Source organism: Ranitomeya variabilis, chromosome 8 (genome assembly GCF_051348905.1).
Source record: "Ranitomeya variabilis isolate aRanVar5 chromosome 8, aRanVar5.hap1, whole genome shotgun sequence".
Lineage (NCBI taxonomy): Eukaryota > Metazoa > Chordata > Amphibia > Anura > Dendrobatidae > Ranitomeya > Ranitomeya variabilis.
Window position 1 is genome coordinate 136473879 of NC_135239.1, and position 7412 is coordinate 136481290.

The following is a 7412-nucleotide window of genomic DNA, read 5'->3' on the forward strand; positions in this document are numbered from 1 at the left end:
AGCATGCTCTAAACGTATAGCTAAGGTTGTTAGTCCTGTCACCGTTGGTAATTTGCAACCTAAATTTATTCTGTCTGTAACTTTGATTTGCTCACTGTCATCTTATCCTGTCATGGCGTTTGAAGATTCAGGTGCTGCCCTGAGTCTCATGGATCTCTCATTTGCTAAGCGCTGTGGTTTTACTCTTGAACCATTAGAAAATCCTATTCCTCTTAGGGGTATTGATGCTACACCATTGGCAGCAAATAAACCGCAGTATTGGACACAGGTTACCATGTGCATGACTCCTGAACACCGCGAGGTGATACGTTTCCTGGTTTTGCATAAAATGCATGATTTGGTTGTTTTGGGGCTGCCATGGTTACAGACCCATAATCCAGTCCTGGACTGGAAGGCTATGTCAGTCTCAAGTTGGGGCTGTCGTGGTATTCATGGGGATTCCCTGCCCGTGTCTATTGCTTCTTCTACGCCTTCGGAAGTTCCGGAGTATTTGTCTGATTATCAGGATGTCTTCAGTGAGTCTGAGTCCAGTGCACTGCCTCCTCATAGGGACTGTGACTGTGCTATAGATTTGATCCCAGGCAGTAAATTTCCTAAGGGAAGACTGTTTAATCTGTCGGTACCTGAACATACCGCTATGCGTTCATATATCAAGGAGTCTCTGGAGAAAGGACATATTCGTCTTCTTCCCCTCTTGGTGCGGGATTCTTTTTTGTGGCAAAAAAGGACGGATCTTTGAGACCTTGTATTGATTATCGGCTTTTGAATAAGATCACTGTCAAATTTCAGTATCCTTTACCGCTGTTGTCTGACTTGTTTGCCCGGATTAAGGGTGCCAAGTGGTTCACCAAGATAGACCTTCGTGGTGCGTACAACCTTGTGCGCATTAAGCAAGGTGATGAATGGAAAACCGCATTCAATACGCCCGAAGGTCATTTTGAGTACCGTATTTTCCGGCGTACAAGACGACTTTTTAACCCCTGAAAATCTTCTTAAAAGTCGGGGGTCGTCTTGTACGCCGGGAATCGCCTTGTACGCCGGGTGTATATGGTGGGTGGGGGGGGGGAGTGATCCTGATGACGACGAGGGGGCGTCTCACAGGAAAGTGAGTATCCCCCATTACCTTATCATAGCGCTGCAGCGTGGGGTCTCTGTGCTGGGAGCGGCGGCTCCTGTGCTGTGCTGTGGCGGCTCCTCTTCTGCAGTGTGGGGCCTCTGGTGCTGTGGGGCGGTGGCGGCGGTGGCGTATCTTCATGCAGTCGGGGCTCCTCCGGCATCTCAAAGCCTAGAAGCCCCGCCGGCAACTCCATCGGTGTAATGCGCTGGCCTCCGGGAAAATGGCCGCTGCTTAGATTCAGATCTCGTGTCCTGAGATTTCGGGACGAGATCTGAATCTGAGCATGCACAGCCCCCAGCGGCCGGGCCACCGCATCGCACCTATTGAGCTGCCTCCGGGAAAATGGCCGCTGCTCAGATTCAGATCTCGTCTCCCGAGATCTCGGGACGAGATCTGAATCTGAGCAGCGGCCATTTTCCCGGAGGCCACCTGACCGCATTGTACCGATGGAGTTGCCGGCGGGGCTTCCAGGCTGAGATGCCGGAGGAGCCCCGACTGCATGAAGATACGCCGCCGCCACTGCCCCACAGCACCAGAGGCCCCACACTGCAGAAGAGGAGCCGCCACAGCACAGCAGCCGCCGCTCCCAGCACAGAGACCCCACGCTGCAGCGCTATGATAAGGTAATGGGGGATACTCACTTTCCTGTGAGACGCCCCCTCGTCCTCATCAGGATCACTCCCCCCCCCCCCAAAAGGCACATATTCACCGGCCCTATAAGACGACATACGGTGTATAAGAAGACCCCCAACTTTTAAGAAGATTTTATTTTTTAACTGGTAAAGTTGGGGGGTCGTCTTATACGCCCAGTCGTCTTATACGCCGGAAAATACGGTACTTAGTGATGCCTTTTGGGCTCTCCAATGCGCCTTCAGTTTTTCAGTCCTTTATGCATGACATTTTCCGGAAGTATCTGGATAAATTTTTGATTGTTTATCTGGATGATATTTTGGTTTTTTCTGATAATTGGGATTCGCATGTGGAGCAGGTCAGGTTGGTCTTTAAAATTTTGCGTGAAAATTCTTTGTTTGTCAAGGGCTCAAAGTGTCTCTTTGGTGTACAGAAGGTTCCCTTTTTGGGGTTCATTTTTTCCCCTTCTGCTGTGGAGATGGACCCAGTCAAGGTCCGAGCTATTCTTGATTGGACTCAGCCCTCGTCAGTTAAGAGTCTTCAGAAGTTCTTGGGCTTCGCTAACTTCTACCGTCGTTTTATCGCTAATTTTTCTAGCATTGTGAAACCTTTGACGGATATGACCAAGAAGGGCTCCGATGTAGCTAACTGGGCTCCTGCTGCCGTGGAGGCTTTCCAGGAGTTGAAACGCCGGTTTACTTCGGCGCCTGTTTTGTGCCAGCCTGACGTCTCACTTCCCTTTCAGGTTGAGGTGGATGCTTCGGAGATTGGGGCAGGGGCCGTTTTGTCGCAGAGAGGCCCTGGTTGCTCTGTTATGAAACCTTGTGCCTTTTTCTCTAGGAAGTTTTCGCCTGCCGAGCGAAATTATGATGTGGGCAATCGGGAGTTGTTGGCCATGAAATGGGCATTTGAGGAGTGGCGTCATTGGCTCGAGGGTGCTAAGCATCGTGTGGTGGTCTTGACTGATCACAAAAATCTGATGTATCTCGAGTCTGCTAAACGCCTTAATCCGAGACAGGCCCGCTGGTCATTGTTTTTCTCCCGCTTTGATTTTGTTGTCTCGTATTTACCAGGTTCAAAGAATGTGAAGGCCGATGCTCTTTCTAGGAGCTTTGTGCCTGATGCTCCTGGAGTCACTGATCCTGTTGGTATTCTTAAAGATGGAGTTATCTTGTCAGCTATTTCTCCGGATCTGCGACGTGTGTTGCAGAGATTTCAGGCTGATAGGCCTGAGTCTTGTCCACCTGACAGACTGTTTGTCCCGGATAAGTGGACCAGCAGAGTCATTTCCGAGGTTCATTCCTCGGTGTTGGCAGGTCACCCGGGAATTTTTGGCACCAGAGATCTGGTGGCCAGGTCCTTTTGGTGGCCTTCCTTGTCAAGGGATGTGCGGTCATTTGTGCAGTCCTGTGGGACTTGTGCTCGAGCTAAGCCTTGCTGTTCTCGTGCCAGCGGTTTGCTCTTGCCCTTGCCTGTCCCGAAGAGACCTTGGACACATATCTCCATGGATTTCATTTCTGATCTTCCGCTATCTCAGGGCATGTCCGTTATCTGGGTGATATGTGATCGCTTCTCCAAGATGGTCCATTTGGTTCCTTTGCCTAAGCTGCCTTCCTCTTCCGATCTGGTTCCTGTGTTTTTCCAGAACGTGGTTCGTTTGCACGGCATCCCTGAGAATATTGTGTCAGACAGAGGATCCCAGTTCGTTTCCAGGTTCTGGCGATCCTTTTGTAGTAGGATGGGCATTGATTTGTCGTTTTCGTCTGCTTTCCATCCTCAGACTAATGGACAGACGGAGCGAACCAATCAGACTTTGGAGGCTTATTTGAGGTGTTTTGTCTCTGCGGATCAGGACGATTGGGTGACATTCTTGCCGTTGGCTGAGTTTGCCCTTAATAATCGGGCTAGTTCCGCCACCTTGGTTTCGCCTTTTTTCTGCAACTCTGGTTTCCATCCTCGCTTTTCTTCGGGTCATGTGGAGCCTTCTGACTGTCCTGGGGTGGATTCTGTGGTGGATAGGTTGCAGCAGATCTGGAATCATGTGGTGGACAACTTGAAGTTGTCACAGGAGAAGGCTCAGCGCTTTGCCAACCGCCGTCGCGGTGTGGGTCCCCGACTACGCGTTGGGGATTTGGTATGGCTTTCTTCCCGCTTTGTTCCTATGAAGGTCTCCTCTCCCAAATTTAAACCTCGTTTTATTGGGCCTTACAAGATATTGGAAATCCTTAATCCTGTATCTTTTCGTCTGGATCTTCCTGTGTCGTTTGCTATTCACAATGTATTTCATAGGTCCTTGTTGCGGCGGTACATTGTGCCTGTAGTTCCTTCTGCTGAGCCTCCTGCTCCGGTGTTGGTTGAGGGCGAGTTGGAGTACGTGGTGGAGAAGATCTTGGATTCTCGCCTCTCCAGGCGGAGGCTTCAGTACCTGGTCAAGTGGAAGGGCTATGGTCAGGAGGATAATTCCTGGGTGGTCGCCTCTGATGTTCATGCGGCCGATTTAGTTCGTGCCTTTCATGCCGCTCATCCTGATCGCCCTGGTGGTCGTGGTGAGGGTTCGGTGACCCCTCACTAAGGGGGGGGTACTGTTGTGAATTTGCTTTTTGCTCCCTCTAGTGGTTACTAGTTTTTTGACTCTGGTTTTTCTGTCATTCCTTTTATCCGCACCTGGGTCGTTAGTTAGGGGTGTTGCTATATAAGCTCCCTGGACCTTCAGTTCAATGCCTGGCAACGTAGTTATCAGAGCTAGTCTGCTGTGCTCTTGTCTACTGATCCTGGTTCCAGTTATATCAGCTAAGTCTGCCTTTTGCTTTTTGCTATTTGTTTTGGTTTTGTATTTTTGTCCAGCTTGTTCCAAATCTATATCCTGACCTTTGCTGGAAGCTCTAGGGGGCTGGTGTTCTCCCCCCGGACCGTTAGACGGTTCGGGGGTTCTTGAATTTCCAGTGTGGATTTTGATAGGGTTTTTGTTGACCATATAAGTTACCTTTCTTTATTCTGCTATCAGTAAGCGGGCCTCTCTGTGCTAAACCTGGTTCATTTCTGTGTTTGTCATTTCCTCTTACCTCACCGTCATTATTTGTGGGGGGGCTTCTATCCAGCTTTGGGGTTCCCTTCTCTGGAGGCAAGAAAGGTCTTTGTTTTCCTCTACTAGGGGTAGCTAGATTCTCCGGCTGGCGCGTGTCATCTAGAATCAACGTAGGAATGATCCCCGGCTACTTCTAGTGTTGGCGTTAGGAGTAGATATATGGTCAACCCAGTTACCACTGCCCTATGAGCTGGATTTTTGTATTCTGCAGACTTCCACGTTCCTCTGAGACCCTCGCCATTGGGGTCATAACACATGGGCATGCGCAGTGCATATCTTCAACTCCGCCTCTCACTCATCTCCCTCCGCCTTCTTCCGACCGTGCGCCGTCAGCTGATCCCTAATAGCATGCCACGGCCGTGACGCCGCACAGTCTAAAGAAGCTGGAGGGAGGGGAGTGAGAGGCGAAGATATGCACTGCGCATGTGCAGCGCCCCAGAGTCCTGATCGTTGCAGTACTGTGGCTCCGCCGCTAAGGGGGGCCATGGTACGTCTGATGGCACTGAAGGAGTTCATCTGACCAGGTATCACATACACCAATACATTTCACAGTCTGGCCTCCAGGGGGAGCTAAGGGTGCTATTTATTAGGCCACTCCTCACTGTGTGGGTAACTGGGGGTCAGGCAGGAAGTTAGGTCAGAAAGCTGACTGGGTTGGAACCAGGCAACACCTTGTGGCAGGGGGTGTTGTGGGGAAGATTCGGTAGGGTCCCTGTTAGGTTTGGGACCCTGACAGAGGCCTGGCAACAAGAAAGAACGTCACGGGACCGTGCCTGCTCAGCATAGCGGCGGTGCCCTAAGAAAGGATCAGAAGCGAGATATATTGTGCTGAGTGAGAAACGAGATCAAAGCAAGAAGGAGAATACCAGTAGGAGTCGTGCTGTAAGACCGAGGCAACATCCTACTGAGACGCACAACCGGCGGCCGGAACGCCGAGGAAGTATTCATATATCTAGCTCCAAGCAATACTTCAAACCAACGGCAGGACAGTCAGTCACAGGCGGGCTGTCTCACCTAAATCACCTATGCAGACTTGGGGGGCAACCTGTGGAGAGGGGCGACTCTAGGGTCCCGGAAGAGCTCTGAGCCTACCCGTCATACGGGTACGTCCCAACCATAACACCGGGAGGAACGGAGGATTAGCAGAACATCATCTAATCGAGTTGTTGTGAGGGAACACGAGAAACAGACACAACAGTTGTGGGGACTATCCCGTAAGCACAGCAGGGGAGGACCACAACACATAGCACTAGCAGGAAGGCACAGATTTCCACCTGCAAGGAGAACTCTGGAGGTGCCATCGGACCGGCCGGACTTGCGCAGCCTGGTGAACCGTATTCCGGACTGAGGACCCAGAGACCTTCAGTAAAGAGGTAAAGAGACTGCAACCTGGTGTCCTCGTTATTTACTGCACCGCACCACCACCACTATCTACATCTATCACTGTACGCCCCTCAGCAGGGTCACGGACCGGGTCTAGCCACCGTGACAACCCAAGAGCAGAGACTCAGAGGCCCAGTACCGGGTACCCCTCGGCCCTGCGGCTGTGGGGGCGCTACAATTTGGCGTCACGAACAGGATCTACTTAAGCCTGAGGAATCAGGTCATGTGTGCTTTGGAACTGTGATTAATTGTGCTTGGACTGTACTTTATTGCAAAGACTGTGCTGTGCCACTTGCCGCCAAAATCCGCCGCCATTACAGCACTGAGGAGAGCGCAGGAGAAGAAGAGGGGCGTGGACTGGGCGTAGACAAGCTGGAGAGCGCGAACGACAATGGCCGCCCAGTCTAAATATTTCTGCACCGTGAGGACGTGTCCGTCAGCAGCAGAAATCCGCCTCCTAATCCTCAATGGGGGGCGGAGACAGAGAAAACGAAACCGCCCACGAAGGAGAGAGAAAGAACCAGGAAGCGACTCACGTGGAGGACGCCATGGCCAGCAGCTCAGAACCCGAATGTGGGATGGAAGCAGAAGTCTCCCCCAACTACCCGGATGAGTACTGCAGCCACTACTCCACAGACAACGCTGATCTTTTGCAGGCTGAGATGGGAGACCTGATTCACCAGCTCCTTCAGCTGAACACGGGGGCCCAGGCTCCGCACCAGGTAGCGCCGGAAGGAAGTCCTCTGACAACGGATCCTGTACCGCTACCGGAGTTGTTGCTGAGGCCCTCGTCGACACCGTTAGCGGAACCCGCCGCGGAGGAGAAGCCTGCATCGGCTGGTGAGTCCGTCGACCCTGTCCCGCCGGCGGAAGACTTGTTAATAGGCCCTGTTGCGGCACCCCCTCTCCCTGGGACCCATAGACTCCAACGCCTGTTACCCTGGGAGGAGGCCACGGGCATGGAACACCGCCTGAAGGCCCCAATCGCGCCAACCACCCTGTCATGTGAGACCCGTGCGGAGCGCACGGTATGCCGCTGGGTGAACCCAGGATCCGACCTCATGGGGTTCCCCGGGGTGAAGACACGAGAAGGGGAGATGGTGCAGGCCCTGAGCTGGGAGGAATACCAGGCCCAGCTGGAACAGCAGTGGAAGGGGGAGAAAAAGGCGTACCAGGCCGGGCTGGAGGTCTATCATC